The sequence below is a fragment of the Solanum stenotomum genome, chromosome 9, assembly GCF_019186545.1.
Source record: "Solanum stenotomum isolate F172 chromosome 9, ASM1918654v1, whole genome shotgun sequence".
In the NCBI taxonomy this organism is placed as follows: Eukaryota; Viridiplantae; Streptophyta; class Magnoliopsida; order Solanales; family Solanaceae; genus Solanum; species Solanum stenotomum.
In genome coordinates this window covers 43,243,611-43,262,867 of record NC_064290.1, presented here as the reverse complement: position 1 = coordinate 43,262,867, position 19,257 = coordinate 43,243,611, and positions in this window count along the sequence as shown.

The window sequence follows — 19,257 nt, the reverse complement described above, 5'->3', positions numbered from 1 at the left end:
CTATCACGTCCATTTTTGGATCGTGACAACATGGTATCAGAGCCCCAGGTTCATAGGTCTCACGTGTGTACAAACCGAGTCTAAGTAGAGTCTCGAGGATCGGTACGGAGACGTCTGTACTTATCTTCGAGAGGCTATAGTGACTTTTAGGAAAAATCTTCACTTCTTGGATCTCTATCGTGCGTACTTGGTCCGATTTTGATTCTTATCACCTCATTCCATTCCCTTTCTCGTATAGTGATGACTCGTGCATGGTCATTCATGCGAGTAGTTTGTATCGTGTATGGCTTAGAGATTAGATTTGGTTTTAGACGTGATAGACTTATGAAAAGGATATGTGGTCAAATATTGAATGTTAAACGATTCAAATAGATTGAGTTAGGTGGTGACTTGACAAAATATTTTGAGGATATTTGGATGATTAGTTTGAACAATGGTTTAAGGGACTTCAAGAGCGTCTAATATTTATCTTTTAGGCTAGTCATCTAGTAGTGGGATCAATACTTGTGTGGTATAAGCAATATCTGGAGTGGTTTTACAATTGGAAGTGGAATGATTAAAAGGATGGCTAAATAATGAATAGTGTAACCTTGGAAAATATAGTTGGTATAGTTCTCATAACATATATGGGTTGCTTAGCGTATGATGTTGAAACAATCAAGGTTAGAATATTTCATAGATTGAGTGTATATAAAAAAAGGTCATAATACGACTACTATAATGATACTAATTCTTACTTGTTTAGAGTTACAGAATGTGTTGCTCCTGTTATTGACCTGATCTACGAAGGGATGCATATCAATTTGGACGAGAGAACGAACAGATTTGGTAGTGTATGTTAGTTACTTAAAAATATCTAGGCTATTTGGGTACAATCTTCTCGATAGGTATGATGTGTTATAGTGGTGGATTTAACAGACTTCACAATGTGGCAATAGTGGTATATGAAAATAAATATGTTGATGTCAAGTGCGATTACTAACTACTTAAAGAGTTATCAGTTATATCACATGCTCGTATAATGAGATTCGATGTTGTATTCACATTTGAGAAACCAACTAGGCTGTTACTGCAGATGTTTGGGGTTAAGCGTGTGTATAAGGAAGAATTTAGTGGTGGATCGTTGATACAATATTAATGCGTTGAGTCGAGAAGTGCATCCCGAGGGTTTTAAATGAGGACCGGTGATTATTAGTGGTGGATAATGTAACGACCATCTTAGTCGTTTTATGAATGTTAATAATTATTTTTATAATAACCTTTTTAGTAGTTTTTATAAATAATTTATGACTTATAAGAATAAGTGACATGATTTCCAGATTTAATAAAAGATTATTTTATTGCTAATAATAATGGGAAAAAATAGAAAAGGAAAATAAATAAATTAATAAATAATAATTAATAAATAAAACAAATAAGGCCAAGAAGCCCTGAACTGTTGAAAACTGACGAAACAATGGGAAAACAATAACTTTCTGGCAAAAACTACTTACGATGTGGTGGCAATCAAAAGTAAGAAATAATCGATTCAGGTAAGAATTCAATTAGGCATTTTTGTTTTAGATAAAGTCATATGTTGTAGATATAAATTAAGATAGTATTATATGTTGGTTTATGTGCAGCATGAGTTGTTAATTTACTAGGTTAAATTGTTATATATGTGTATAAATTGCTTCTGCCAATGTGATTCATGATTAGGAAAGTTGATGATTGACTAATGATTAGGTAAATAATAGGCAATATGAATAAGATTCAGGAGTTACGGTGGATTCAGGAATTAGTGGACCATTTTGATCTTTTTTTTTCCAGATTTTTTCCCCGTCTATAATTATCAAATTATAAGTCAATTTTTTATAATAAAAGTATATGTAATTGAATAATAGATGTATTATATTATATGAATACAGTTAGGGTTGTATTATTTGGAGAAATTGAAACTTAACCCTAGGCTTGAAACTTGGAAAATATGATAATTGAAATGTTTATGGACATCAAGATTTAGGAACTTGATTATAAACTTGGGTGAATTTTTGGGTCAAGGCTAAACACATAGTAATATGAGTGTTTTTAGTGTTGGAATCTTATTGTGATCATTTATTTGAATAGATTGCATTTATTTGGGAGCTCAACGAAAGTGGAAGGCTCAAGTGCCCGAGTGAATTCTTGATTATTTGAGGCAAGTGGATTTCTAAACCCTTGTTAAGTGTATGAAATTAGTGTATTTCCTTGTGGTATGTGTTTGGGAGTAATAAGACTTGGTGAAGGGTTGACTTGTCCACCTTGATTAATCTAATGATGAAAAAGGGTAATAAAAGGCATTGTGATTAATTGTTTGTGTGTGATGTGTTGAGAATGGTACGAGTACCAGTGTTATAAAGGGAAAGTTTATTACTATAGAATGCGGATTGTAATTCGAGAATGCCAAAACATATGGGCATTAGCTGATATATTATTGACTTGATTTATTATGTGTGATTGTGTTCTTTACTGAATCCGTATAAATGTGATAATTGAGGTGATTATATATCATAGCGACATTTGATTTATTGAGATGTTGCATCATCCCCTTTAATTGTTATCATATTATGCACATGCATTGACATGAGATTGGGTATGAGTAAAGGTCTAACATGTGGAGATCGTCCCTGTTAAGATCGAGTATGATTATAATTTGGGCACATGGAGATCGTCCATGCGAGGAATTGATTATGATTATAAGTTGGGCACGTAGAGATCGTCCGTGCTGGGGATTGTTTGATTTTATGATAGTCTGTTGAAATCGTCCGCACAGACGCATGGAGATCGTCCATGTCGATATATGGACCTCGCGAGTCCCCCATGGGTTATGAACTCTCGATGTATTTCCGAGGAGTATCATCTATATACGGTTGAGAGAGTACTTGATATTCTGATTCATTCATTTCATGGTGTCATATTGCACTGCATCCTATGACATTCTTCATTCTTGATGATTTGTGTTTATTTGGTGGTTGGAAAGTACTTGATAGTTGATTACCTCAATTTGATGAACTTGATCTTATGTTGTTGATATTGTGAGTGCCCTTTTTTTGAAAGTTGTGATTGATGAATATTAAGTTTGTTTTTTTGGATATGTAATTGGTTAAAGTGATTGTTGTTGAGCTAGGTGTTATGTACACTGTGAACTGTTAGGTTGGGCTGATTTTATGCAGGTTGTAGTCGTGGAGGTTTGGTTGGTGTGTAAGGACTACCCATATTTTATTCCCTTAGCTTGTATTTAGAAGTTTACTTGCTAAGTACCATGTGGTTTGGTACTCACCCTGTCACGCCTCGAGCTACCCCCAAGACGCGGACACGGGACCTAGGACCACAAGTGATCCCAAGCTAACCCTGTTGGCATGATCATGAGCAGACGAAAGATAATAAACTGATGCGGAAGCTAATTCATAAATAAATCTAAAAAGATGGGGAATACCCATATACTATAACTAAATATATCAAATTTGAGAGTTTAATACAAACGAAATATCAAACTCAAAACACTAAGCTGAATCTAACTATGTCTGAAATAAGCCTCTAAACTGACTAGAAATGTTGGGACATGCCCCAACTAGATCTAGCAAAACTGAAACTAAAGACTAAAAATACTGAAAAGAAACTCATGACTATTGTCCTCAGAGAATGAGGACTCAGCACTGATTTTGCTGAACTGGAGATCGGGAACCGATCTAAGCGTGATCTGGATACTGAGAACCTGAACCTACATCACGAGAAGATGTAGCGCACGTATGCGTCAGTACTTGAAAGGTACTGAGCAGACAGGTTAGAGTAAAGCTGAAAGAACATATAACTGAACAAAGCAATAAAGCAATGAAATAATCTGAACATGATATAGATACTGAATACTGAGCTAACTGAATGCAATGACCAATTTATAACATACTGACTGAATACTGAATGAACTGTAAATGTGGTCAATGCCATAGAGTCTGACTGAACTGTGGGAGCTACTAATAACCGACATAAAACCACATGAGCTAAATGTGGAGTCTGATGTATATGCTGTTGACACCCAATTTTGACCGACCTTTAACCTTTTTGGAATGCTATTCGATTAAATACGTATTTTTAAAAATATATTTCGTGTTTAAAATTTTAATTGATTTTGTCTAAAAATTGTACATTTTAGTATGTGTGCTTTATAAAATTATCATAAATATTATTAAGATATTTTTAAAATTATTAGTAAAACTAAAAGTATTTATTTTATTTAAATGTTTTAAAATTTAAGTGATTTCAATTAGATAAAAATATTATGATATGTGTAGTATTTAATCGAAATAGCATTTCTTAAAAATTTTCCTCAAAACCATTTAAATTTTAGCCCATTTTATTCTAATTCATTCCAATTCTAGCCTATTCAATTTAAATTTTTTATTTCGATTATAGCCACTTTTCGTTTCAATTTTAGCCACTTCAAATTCAATTCAACCTGATTTTAAAACTTTCATCTTTTAATCTCAACCGTCTATCTTTTAATCAAAATCTAAGATCAAATCCTAGCCCCTCATCTCTTTAAATCAAGGGTCCAAATTCATCCTTCCTATTTTTATCCACTAAAGACTCCAAACCCTAAAACATTTGCTTCTTCCTCTCTATTATTGAAGCAGCAGCAGCCCCTCCTCTCTATGCTCTCCGGCGAGATCGCCACCACTCGTTAGTGGCAACCGCCCATCTCTCCCCCTCTTCATTGCTCCCCTCTCTCTCCCTTCTCCCCCACCTCTCTTCGTCCACCTCCTCATTCTCCTTTGGCGGACAAAGCAAGCATCAAAAACTGATGTCCGACCAGTAGGTCCAAGAGGCGAGCACCAGGCGAGCAACAGCAAAGGCCAGCTCCAGCGAGCCACCAGCAAGCAGCAGCGATGGCGAAATAGAGAGTAACAGCAGCGCCACCAGTCGCCTGCTTCTCCGGTGGAAATAGTAGCATCGAACAGCAACACCAACACCCAGGACCAGCAGCAGCGACCACCAACTGCAACAACCAGCGAGTTTCGAAGACAGCGAACTCCGGCAAACGTTTAAGATTCCTTTGGAGTTTTAAGATGGATCTTTGACAGATCCGTCCAGGCAAGTTTATTCCATTCATTTTTAACACTTTGTTCTTGACTTTTAAAATATTGCGAGTTATTCGAACATTGTAATCCTTTCTATTAATTCTTAGAAAAGCAAGTCCAGGTTGTGATTTATCTATCTAAATTAGTGCTCGTTGGCTTCCGTGGTGATCTTTGTGTTAAGATTGTTAATTCAACATGCAGGTTATAATAAATTTGATTCCATGCCTGTGAGTTTCAATTTTTGGTGAATTTATTTGGATTGATCTCTTACTTATAAAACCTTTTTTTAGCCTTAAGTAATTGAGAATTATGTTGTTCTATTTCCCAAATTAATCATGCAATTTTCCCTAGATTATTGGACTATTTGTGTGGTTCCATGTGCGGACTTCACCTTATTTGGTGCTTAAAAAGGGTAAATATATCAATCCTTAATAATTCCTTAATTTGTGGATTGGAGTATTTTAGCTGTGAATTAGTCTTACTGTTATTCTTGCTTTACTTAGGCTTAAATTGATTTGATTTGTTGGTGCCTTTATGGTAAGTCTTTTAATTAACAGGTAAGGCGTGATATTTTTTTTGTGATACTGATACCGACTATTTTATTTACCTTATTTAAAAGTGTTACTGATTTCTTACTTAGTTTATATTTGGTAATTGGTTTTGATTGATTTAGGTAACAAATAAATAAAATAAAATAATGGTATCTACTAATTTACCCTTTATTTATTAAAGGAAAATAATATTCTAAATTTGGCTCCCGTTAATTAACATCTTTTCCTTTTCTGACTGGCCCTTAATCACTATATAAAGTGCCCTCATTCTTGTTATTAGACACGGCTTGAACGACAAAAACGAGACTTTAAATTAGAAAAAGGCTCTCCACTCATAAGAAAAGAGAAGTTGTTAGTTTTTGAGCATTCTCCCTTTACTGTTTCGCTGTGTTCGGGTCATTTTGGATCAAAGTGTCTTCATTGCTGATTATTCTTTAACTGTTTAACTGGTTAGTTTCTTTCACTCCTCTGTGTGACGTAATATTTGCTATTTGCTATCAATGTAGTATGCATGCTCTTTGAACCATTTTGTATTAATTATATCTGCTTGTGTTACCTGTTTTTGAGTGATTAATCTTATTATTATTATTTTTGCTATTATTATTATTATTATTATTGTCTGTATATTTTATGGTTTAACAGGATTTTGAACTAAAGTTCAAGACGCGAAGAGTTTCGCCTGGGGCGGGATACATTGGGATGGAGTTTCATTTTAATCCGTTTTGATATTATTTTCTACTAAAATGTTGATTTTATTTCAGTTTGTAATATTTGTTTAACTCTCTTATATGTGAAATATATTTGGGGGATCGCCTAAAGGGGGGGGGGGGGGGGGGGGTGCTACTTGTTTACTTTTTTTATCATAACTTATTTATGTTAGAAACCATGCTTATAGGATTGTGATTTTGTTTTGATCGTTCCTTCTAATAATTTTAAATCAAGATCTGTCCAAAAAAAATAAAATGAAATAAGTTATCGTCATCATTAATCACTCATTTCTATCTTGTCTAATTATAATTTGGAAGTTAATTATGAGTTTAAATACCTAGCTAGTCATTATATTGAATTATTGAATTTGTGGGATCATCCTACTAATTATACTAAAACACTGCATGATTGTTCCTTGATTTCTAACTCAGCCGTTTCCCTAAAATAATAAAATTTTAATTAATTACTCTTCATATTTCACTTGGCGTAGAAATCAAATAGGTTGAACAATTGTCACCTTTTACTTCATTTGAAAAGCATGTCTATATGTTTATTTGAACAATCAGTACTTAGAGATACATTTAAATTTTTTAAATGTCATTAGTGTGTAGATATCATGCCTTGAGGAGTTACAATATTTTCAATCTTTCTATCACTTAGAAATCATGTATATAGGATTATAAGTCATTTTTTTTGCATGTTAAATAACAGAAATAAAATATTATTATACATGTTTTCTGCCAACTAGAATAAATCTCTAATAATTTTCAGCATGCTCTAGAATAGCAATTTATGAATCTAATTGTTTTCAGCATGTTTACATCTAGAAATCATGCCTATAGGAAATAATTAGTAGTTTAAGATGTTAATCAGCATTTATAAATGAAATAGTGAATTTATGTTTAAAATAAAATCTGTTTCCTGAATTGAATCTGGCTTAAGATAACTAATTTCTGCTCTATTTGCTACTAAAATATGCTAATAAATCATTCTGATTTGCTACATGCTTTTGTAAAAATAAATAAATATATATATTTCTTGTATTTTGTGGTCTATCTGCTAATCATCTAATTAACTAATAATCTTTTCTGCATGCTTACATAAGATCTGCAACTTCAATTATTTGCTACCCTAGTTAATATCAGTTTGAATTGCTTATTTTGCATATTGTTTTGATAATTAAAATTGGCTACTAAGTCAATTTTCTGTAACTGCTACTTGCTGCCCCGAATTCATTTTGCAAAAAATAAAACTTCTGGAATTAGTAATCAAACTTGTCATTGCTTCAACATGTTTCTGCCCGTATTTTTCTAGCTAATTTCATTGTCTAATAGTTAAATAAGACTCACCTTGTAGTAATCTATTGCCCTCAAATTAATTAATTTCACTGTTATATTAATTGTTTTGTATGTCACACACCTAAGCATGAAACCCTTCACTTTATGTGTGTTTGCTAGCATGTTTAAATTAAAATCTAGAGGCCAATATGAGACCCTACGTGTTAAATGCTCGTCCAAAGTGTTTGACTTGGTGTCTAGATGGGCCTATTATATTTTATTTTGTCTAAATTCAGCCTAATAACAGTCCAATGCCTCTTGGACCTTACGTGGGGACGCTAGACACCTCTTAGAGACGAAAGCATGCGGTGGTGGGGTAGGGGTAGTTTAGGCCCTATGGAGATGATGACATCGACTCGGTCTAAATGACAAACTTTGGTTTTGTTTGTCCCTACGAGAAACCAACCGAAATAAAGAAAGTCGAGTGTTGATCCTAAGTCCTTCAGAGTCTCCCTTTCCTTTATCCCTTTATTTGTTTATAATAATTATATTTATTTGGGGTAGTTTAATAAAAATAAAATTGTTTGCTTACCTATTTGTGTAATTTCTCTCTCCTCGCTTATCTCCTTATTGTTTAATATTTATCTGTTGGCTTATCACTTAGTCTTGTATGCTCAATTAATTAATTAAAATAACTAAAGTTTCCTTAATTGTTTAATATTATGCTATCACCTAGTTGCATGTTTAACTAATTAATTAAAATAATTAAAGTGCTTTTAATTTCTTAATATTATTATCACCTAGTTTTCGCATGCTTAATTAATTAAACAAATAATTAAAATGGCTTGAATTGTTAATATTATTCATCACTTAGTAACCATGCTAATTAAGTAAATAATAAATGAAGTGACCTTAATTGCTATTTGTAACCCCCACATATTGCATGAGATACGGCCGGGACCCACATTTGTGGACCTCGAGGGATGCCTAACACCTTCCCCTCGAGGTAATTTGAACCCTTACCCTGATCTCTGGTTCGTTGACCTTAGCTAGACTTGGTTAGGTTAGATAGGTGTCCTAACGCGCCTTAATTCGTTAGGTGGCGACTCTTCAATCACCCAAAGCCCAAAAGAGTTGTTAGGTCGTGCACCAGAACCCGTTTTAAGAAAAATGGGGCGCGACAGAATGACGACCCTGCTGGAGATATTAGGTTCTAACCATTACGTATTTCTTGCTTATATGGGGTTTACTTGGTTATTTCATTGTTTGTTTGGTTATTAGCATGTTAAGCTGTTATTATTTTTCCTTGTTTATTTGTTTTCTTATTTATTTTCTGTTTTTCATGTTCCACCCCCTTTCCTTCTTCCTTATTTGTTTATTTTCATGTTTCCCCCTTTCCCCTTTTCCCTTTTCCCTTATTTGTTTACTTGTTTGCATGATCCCATACCCTCTTTCCTTATTTCCTTGATTCTCTATTATTTTATATGTTTACGTCTTTTTATTTATGCGTGTATTTATTTACTTATTTACCGCTTTCATAAAATTGTCTATATGTTACCGCTTTCAATCTAAATGCTAAATGTTACCGCTTTGATAAACTGGCATTCCGCTCATACTTCTCCCAATTGGGACCCTCTTCCTTTTTATTTTGTTACCGTGATGTTGTGCCTTTGCACCTCTCACAACTACTCCAATTCTCTTCAAATACCCAATTATAGAGAGTCGGCATATGCGTGGACGGAACAGATAGTTTTACTACCGTGAAACCACGAGCCTTCTAGCGTAAAATCTCTTTCAAGTCTATGTCAAGCCAACTCTTAGAAATCTTGATTAGGTCATACATGATGCATAAACCCTAGGTGGTTTGACCCTTGGTGTCAATCCACATAATTAGTAGCCACCTTATTGTCTAAAGGGCCCCAACACCCTTTAGACAAATTGCATACTTATGTGTCAATGTGGTCATAATAATTAAATTAAGCCACCTTCTCTGGCGAAGATTCAACTCTTTCTGGGTGAACACATACTGAAGGCTCTTATGGTCTGTGAACACATCTACGTGAACACCATACAAGTAATGTCTCCAAATCTTAAGTGCAAACACCACTGCTGCTAGCTCAAGGTCATGAGTTGGATAATTTTTCTCATGTACCTTAAGCTGTCTAGAAGCATAAGCTATAACCTTACCTCGCTGCATCCACACACAATCTAGGCCGACTCTGGATGCATCACAATAGATTACATAACCATCTGAACCCTCTGGTAAAGTCAAGACAGGAGCTGTAGTCAACCTAGTTTTCAGTTCTGCAAAGCTTTTCTCACAATCATCTGACCATTGGAACTTAACCTTTTTCTGAGTTAACTTAGTCAATGGAGAGGCTATGGATGAAAATCCTTCCACAAACCGTCTGTAATAGCCCGCTAGACCCAAGAAACTTCTGATATCTGTAGCAGAGGTAGGTCTGGGCCATTGTTTCACTGCTTCTATCTTCTGGAAATCTACTCGAATTCCTTCACTAGACACAACATGCCCAAGGAAGGCAACTGATTGTAACCAAAACTCGCACTTGTTAAAGTTTGCATATAACTGGCGATCTTTGAGAGTTTGGAGAACAACTCTCAAATGACTTGTATGTTCTTCCTCATTCCTAGAGTAAATGAGGATATCATCAATAAAGACGATAATGAACAAGTCCAAGTACTGCTTGAACACTCTGTTCATCAAATCCATGAAAACTGCAGGAGCATTGGTTAGTCCAAATGACATAACTACAAATTCATAATGACCATACCGAGTTCTGGAGGCTGTCTTCGGAATGTCACTATCTCTGACTCTAAGTTGATGATAACCTGATCTGAGGTCTATCTTTGAGAAATGACTAGCACCCTGAAGTTGGTCAAACAAGTCATCAATCCTGGGGATAAGATACTTATTCTTGATTGTGACTTTGTTCAACAGCCTATAGTCAATGCACATTCTGAGAGAACCATCTTTCTTCTTCACGAACAACACTGGTGCACCCCATGGCGAAATATTGGGTCTGATGAAGCCCTTATCTAGAAGGTCTTTCAACTGCTCTTTCAATTCCTTAAGCTCGGCTAGAGCCATTCTGTAAGGAGGGTTAGAGATAGGCTGGGTATCTGGAAGGAGATTAATTCCAAAGTCTATTTCCCTTTCGAGAGGAACTCCAGGAAGATCTTCTCGGAACACTTCTGGAAACTCACTGACTACAGGAACTGACTCAAGAGTTGGGGATTCAGAACTAGAATCCTTAACCCAAACTAGATGATAGAGATAACCCTTAGAGATCATCTTTCTGGCCTTAAGGTAAGAAATGAATCGACCCATAGACGCTAAGCTACTACCCTTCCATTCTAAGATTGGTTCGTCTGGAAACTGAAAACGAACAATCCTAGTTCTACAATCGACTGAGGCATAACATGAATGTAACCAATCCATTCCTAGAATGACATCGAAGTCTACCATTTCTAACTCTACAAGATCTGCTGAGGTGACTTTCTGAGACTATGACAGGGCAATTTATGTATACTCGTCTAGTTATAATTGGGTCACCGACTGGAGTAGAGACTGAGAAGGGTTCTGAAAGAGTTTCTGGACTAACACTGAATTGGACTGCTATGTAAGGAGTTACAAAAGACAAAGTAGCCCCTGGATCTAACAATGCATAAACATCAAGATCAAAGACTCGTAACGTACCAGTGACAACATCAGGAGAATCTTCCTGATCTTGACAAGCCTGAAGAGCATAAAGCCTGTTTTGGCGCTGTCCGCCACTAGTACCAGAAGAGTTACCCTGCTGAGTCGGGCGACCTGCTGGTGCTGCTGAAGTTGTAGACTGGGCTCTACCATTATTTCCTCATTGACCTTGTCTTGAAGGACAATCCTTCAATCTATGACCAGACTGGCCACACCCAAAGCATCCTTCCTTACCTGCAAGGCACTCGCCCGGATGGTTCCTACTACATTTCGGGCAAGTTGGGTAGGTTTTGGTGCCTGAAACACTACCTTGAGACTTAGAGCCTGACGCCCTACCTTTCTGATCATTACGGAACCTGGGGGATGGAACACTAGCTGATGAAGGGGCTGGAGTCGAAGACTTCTGCTGAAAATGCGAGCGGTTTCCACCACCCAATTTCTGGTGGGAATACTCGTAGTTACCTATTCTTGCTTTCTTAGTCTCCTTAGCCTGTTCCCTAAGCTTATCACCCTCAACTTGCTGAGCATGAGTCATGAGCCTAGAGATGTTTATGTCTCCCAACAACATAGCATTCCTGCACTCTGTTTTCACTAAGTCTGACACTCCATAGAGAAACTTATTCATCTGAGCCCTGGAATCAACAACCATGTGAGGAGCATACCTGGAGAGTTGGTTAAACTTGAGCCCATACTCTTGGACAGTCATGTTACCCTGCCTTAAGTTTATAAATTCCTGGGCCCTTGCTTCTCTCAACTCTATAGGGAAAAACCTGTCTAGAAAGGTTTCGCTGAAACATTCCCAAGTAATAGAAGCAGCATCTGTACCCCTATTCTCCTTCCACTGAGTATACCAGTTATGAGCTACATCCTTAAGTTGGTAAGATGCTAACTCAACCCGATCATTCCCAGTGACCTGCATTACCTCAAAGATCTTCTTGATCTCATCCAAGAAATTTTGGGGATCTTCACCAGTCTGCGATCCTAAGAACTCAGGAGGATTCATCCTAACTAAGTCACGGACCCTCGCTGCTGCTGATCCATCATTTGCATTCACATGAGCTTGAACCCGTTGATTGTTCTGGTTAGCGACACTCTGAGCCAACATCTGAATGACATTCCTAAATTCAGCATTTGAGACTTCCTGATCTGGAACTGGAGGAGCTGCGTTTGCATTCCTGGCATTCGCATTCCTGGCGTTAGCTCTATGGAGAGGCATGATCGTTGAAACGTAGAGCGTTGAGTTAGAATAGAATTAAATCATACCTTACGCACGATAAGAATATCAAGAAAGTGAAGTTTTCCTATAACACTTCATAGCCTCCCTCTCATTAGATGTGGTGCACTTCACACCCATTAAAAGGACTCTACTTAGTGCGGCTTTTCAGACATCCTAGGACACTTAAACCTAATGCTCTGATACCAAGTTTGTCACGCCCCAAGCTACCCCCAAGACGCGGACACGGGACCTAGGACCACAAGTGATCCCAAGCTAACCCTGCTGGCATGATCATGAGCAGACTAAAGATAATAAACTGATGCGGAAGCTAATTCATAAATAAATCTAAAAAGATGGGGAATACCCATATACTATAACTAAATATATCAAAACTGAGAGTTTAATACAAACGAAATATCAAACTCAAAACATTAAGCTGAATCTAACTATGTCTGAAATAAGCCTCTAAACTGACTAGAAATGTTGGGACATGCCCCAACTAGATCTAGCAAAACTGAAACTAAAGACTAAAAATACTGAAAAGAAACTCATGACTATTGTCCTTGGAGAATGAGGACTCACCACTGATTCTGCTGAACTGGAGATCGGGAACCGATCTAAGCGTGATCTGGATACTGAGAACCTGAACCTACATCACGAGAAGATGTAGCGCACGTATGCGTCAGTACTTGAAAGGTACTGAGCAGGCAGGTTAGAGTAAAGCTGAAAGAACATATAACTGAACAAAGCAATAAAGCAATGAAATAATCTGAACATGATATAGATACTGAATACTGAGCTAACTGAATGCAATGACCAATTTATAACATGCTGACTGAATACTGAATGAACTGTAAATGTGGACAATGCCATAGAGTCTGACTGAACTGTGGGAGCTACTAATAACCGACATAAAACCACATGAGCTAAATGTGGAGTCTGATGTATACGCCCCATCGAGAGGACCCAATATACCCTGCCAGAGGTATAGAGACATGCTGGCGTGATCACTAAACTGATGTTGCCCACAGAGGGGACTTACACCTACGTGGCTCATAGTTCTTGGACTATATGGGTACACTGAAACCCTAGTCCAACTCGGTATTATGCTACTCCCAATAGATTAAGTGGTTAACACATTATGACTGAGTTTTTGTAAATACTGGATAGCTAGAAACTGAACATGCAAACTGAGAATACAACAATTAATCTGATAATGATGCATTCATAAACTGATGCATGTAAAACTGAATACTGAAATATCTGACCTAGCATGTGTAATTCAAGAACTAAAGAAATACATAGCTAGGGTTCTGAAATTCATGCGATAAACTGAGCAATAACATGATAATCTGATTTGGAACATTTAAATAACTAATTCATGATGATCTGCTATAATTCTAGAAACCCTAGGTCTGTTCATAATCATGGAATCAAGAATCTGACTGAATTCTAGGGACCTAATGGGCGAAAGGAACCCACTAGTGAAATCCCACATACCTGGTGACTAATTCCACGGAGAAATCTTTCGATTTCGAGGCTGGAACTGAAGAAAACTTGTTGCTTTCTTGAACTAGGGTTCTTGACCTCTTTTCTCCTCTTAGCATTCTAATTCTTCTAAGTTTGATTAATGATTTGACTTAGGTAAGTTCTAGTTATGTTTCTAGGTTTAAACTGATTAAAATCTCATGATTTAGGGTCTAAACGACGTATCTTATGGGTTAAACGAAATAGGAAAAGACCAAAAGACCCTTGAATTAGCTGCTGTCGGAGTGACTGACGGACCTGACTGACGGTCCGTCAATCAATCGACGGTCCGTCGATTGGGTCTGTAGGTCGAGTCTGCCCGACAGGGCTTCACTAAAATGGGCATAACTTTTTACTCGGAGGCCGGAATTTAGCAAACTTGGTGGCGTTGGAAAGATAATTCAATTATCTATCTAACCATAGGTCATGGAACACATAATTCATTTTGTGCTAAGAGTTATGACCATCTGAAGTTGACCCATCAGAATTTTCAGCTAACTGGCTGTTGATCCTCATCTACGGTTAGACCTACGGACCGTGGATCGATTGACGGTCCGTGCTGGTCGACCGTAGTTTGTGTCAGAGGTTGGTAAGGGAAGTCTCGATCCACGGACACTGACCACGAACCGTGGTCTGATCTACGGACCGTGGGTCTGTCCGTGAGTCGGGACTTAGACAATTTTCTGAGCTGGCTGGGGAGGGGTTGCAGTGGTGAACCACGGTCCACCAGCACGGGTCGTGGTCTGACCTACGGTCCGTGGATGGTGACCGTAAGTTGCACCTGCAACTTCTCAAAATCTGCATTTTTGTCTATTTTGAATACGGGGTGTTACACACCCCTTGCTTCTACATTTTTGTAGGTTACTTGCCCGGACCTTTGTGATCTTTTCTCTTCTCCTTATCTGAGCCTTCTTATGGAGGTTTGTGAGGTAGTTGCTGGTCATTTCAGCGTACCTTCTTACTCCTATTTATGATCTTGTTCTATTCTAGAAATAATGTCATTTGAGACTTGTGTTTTTCTTTTGAATCAATTGTAATACTTTAGAGACTTGTACACGTGACAACCAGGTTTTGGGGGTTTAATTAAGTTGACCTTGTTTTTCGCAGTATTTTATAGTATTAGACTTTTATCACGTTTTACTTCCGCATTCACTGTATTAGTTGGGTTTTAGGCTGACTTGTCTTGATGGGATAAGACGAGTGCCATCACGTCCATTTTTGGGTCGTGACAACTTTTTAACTTTTATTTAGATTAAAAGAAATTTAAAGGGTCAATTTCCAATAAATGCTTGAAGGTATGTGTATCAAAATTTACTATGAAATATTTGCTATGTACAATAGAAATGAAATTGATTAAAGGATATATATATATATATATTATAGCTTATTGCTTAAGAATAAATTCTCTCTTTTGTTCAATAGTAATTGTGAAGTTTAACGAAAAAAAAATCACGTTGTTATTTATCTTGATAAAATAATATAATTAGAATAATTAATGATGTTATAACTGGAGATAAAAAAAAAAGACATGACATTGATAGAAATCAAAAATTATTTTTTAATAAAAAAAGTGGATAATTTCTTTGGGTTTCGCTTTATAACACTCACATTTTCTGTAGTTTACGATATGACGCCTACATCCCTTATTTTAATTTTTTTGTAACCATTCTTTAAAATTATTTAAAATAAATATAAATCAATTATAACTTGACAAATTTGCCCTTCTTTGTATTAATTTCTTCATATTAGTGCATATTATTAAAAATGTGACTTTTAATAAATACTTTAAAAATAAATCAACACAAATAAGTTTGTACTATAATATATATATTATAGTATATAAATATATAAACGTGTTCTTTTTTTACCAAACAAAGATTCACACTTCTTCATATTGATTTATTTTTAAAACTTTCATTATATAAGTCATTTTTAAAAATAATGTGAATTAATATGAAGAAATTAATTTAAAAGGACAAAGTTGTCAAATTATAATTAATATATATTTATTTTAAATAAATTTAAAGAATGGTTACGAAAAAAATTAAAATAAGGAAGGTATACATAATATTGTAAACCACAGGGGAGGTGAGTTTTGTAAAATTATCCCTTAAAAATTTTAACCACCGCGCGAAGCGCGGATAAATTCCCTAGTATATATATAAAGGAGAAACATAGAGAAGGTGATGTGGCACTTCTCTCTGGTCTCCATTCATATTCATCTATTTTTTTAAAAATAACAGTTTTCCTTCATTATTTATTTATTTTATTTTTAATATTTTAAATATTTTTCACATTCATTTACTCAACTTTTCATCTACCAGTATAATATATATTTAATATTTTTAATAAAATAAAAAATAACTACTAATAACTCGCACATCTTCAACTTAATAATACAGTATGCATAACTCCTTTTTTTTAATCTTCATAACCCCCAAAATTTAATTTGTAAGTTTATGTCTTATGGTATTCCTCCTCTTTGTCTATATAAATTCATATTTTGTATCAAGAAAATTGTCATTCAAAGTTATTCTTTTACTTCTTCATCACCATATCATACAGTAGGGTGAGGAAGAAAATGATAATCATCACATCATATGGTTGTTTTCAACAAAGTCATAAAGAATTTATGAGTAAGAATGCTTCTATTACGTTTTTAAATTATATGTTTTTTACTTTAATTTATGTATTTATTTTGAGTATTATTTTAGAGAGGTTATTAATTAATCGAGCATTAATTTAGTAAGGTTTTACCGTATATAGCTGTAATTATGCATTTGTTTCGGTCTATAATTTTTTTATGTTTCTTGTTGTAGATATTTTATTTGGTATACTAATTAAGCAATCTATATTAATACTATATTAAAAACCGGAAGGTATTAGGAATGTTGATTGAACTTTTTTCAACGTTTGTTGTAAAAAACTTTGATAAAACGGAAAACAAGAATTTTTAACAAGCTTAGTGTAACTTTTTAAACCACAATAAACAAAAATGTCATTTACTATTATTCTTAAATTATTTTAAAAATATTTAGGACTTTAAAATCAACTAAAATTTTAATTATTAGTTAACTTAAAAAGTCCTAAAATAAAATTGTAATATTTTTCTTTGTAAAAGCCATTTACTAAAATATAAGAAATTAATAATACTCCGTTTAGGTTTGTGTTAACCTGTTTTCAACTCATTATCAAAGCAAATTAGGTCGATGTAGTAAACAAATTCGTAAAACCCTCATTTATTGAACCCAACGGCTACCTATATTGTTTAAGCGCACAACAATTTTTTTGCTATTTGTAATTTACGATAAGTTTTGTGCTTCCCTTTTCCTCTCTATTTTTTTTAGATTAATTTGTTTCATATGGTGTTGCTTTGTTAAAGGTTTGTAATAATCTTCATACATGCAATATTAAGATATAAATATTCTCATTCTTATTAATTTTTTATTCTCATCCCTATTAATTTTATTACTTTGCAACGTAATGTTGTTTCAATATAACTGAATCTATTTAATTTTTGCTATTATTCTCGCTCATACACAAATTATAATATTTATGAAAAGCAAGATGAATAATTAAGGAGGTGTGTGCAGGGAGGTGGTAAGGGGTGGAAGTGTGAGTGGGGTGGTGAAGGTGAAGCGAGACAGTGAAGGTGGAGGAGAGTTGGGGTGAGTTGGAATTGTCCTAATATGGAGGATTAATAGACACGTTAATTGATAATTATAATCATGCAAAGATTATCACATAATTCTACAAATAGCACAAAAATTAATATTAGGCATATATGTATACAAGTATTGAACCAATATAATATTTTTGTCTGAATCTTTCAATTCTTATTTCTGCCTTCTCCATATTGAAAAGTGTTATTCGTGTTTAATATCTTTGCTCACTGTGACAACAATTTCAGTATTAGTGTCTCATGAAATAACAAGAGAGTTATCATTTGGATTTCGTTAGTTATAGTTTAGAGATTACTTTTTTAAAAAGATATCATATAATGTAAACTTTTTTATAATAGAGATGGGTTTTATAGAGATAGTATAGCATTTTGAAAAATCCTCATATAAGTAGTAAATTGATATCCAATATTTTCTAAAGCCCAAATTAGTATCTAATGAGAATGACTTATTTCTTAATACACACTCTCCATTTATTTTAGTGAAAATTTTATAAATGACATTTATTAGACTAATATTTTCAAGTTATAACAGTAGAATAAAACTTTCAAGTTATAACATTAAAATATTTCAGATTGTAACAATTTATATACTTACAATTTTTATTAATTAATTGTAAAAAATCCGTTTTGAAAAATATAAAAAAGGAAAACTAATCGATTTTGAAAAAAGAAGAAGATAAAAACGGATAAATGTGTATTAATTAATTTTGAATTCATTGATGATAATTGTTAATTAGCATAAATTTAGGAGATTCAAACTAATTAGGAATATTTATTTTCCTCATTTCACTTTAATTTGTTAACATTAATTAAAAAATCAGATTTTATTTTTGGGAAAATTACACAAGGTGACAAACACTACTAAATAGTAAATTGATATCCAATATTTTCTAAAGCCCAAATTGTATCTAGATGAGAATGACTTATTTCTTAATACATGCTCTCCATTTATTTTTGGGAAAATTATCCAAGTTGACAAACATTACTAGTTTATTATTCAATGATGGTATAGTTTCATTTAATTATTGTGTGTGACTACAATTTAATATATTTTGCTATTAAATATGGGACCCATGCCTACTTTGTATACCGAAACAAAAATAGGCCAGTGACGGAGCCATAAATTTCGTCAAGGGTGTTCAAACTTTAAAACAATCGATTTTTTTTTTTAGAGGAGTGAGTTAAAAAAATCTAAGAATTAAATTACATATCACTTAATAACTAAATCATACGGAAACTTAAAATTATAAAACTATCAATCATATAAATCAAAACTAATGGAGGAAAATCAACAAAAATAATTTTAGCTACTAGTTGAATATACTTCCTCTAGTTCATGTTAAGTGAATTGTTGAGACTTTTTTAATGATTCAAAATAACTGAATGTTTCAAAGTTTAAGATAATTATTGATTTTTTTCCATATTTACCTTTTCTTTTAATAAGATTCTTAATTATTTGACATTTTCTAAAAGAATAGTTTAGAA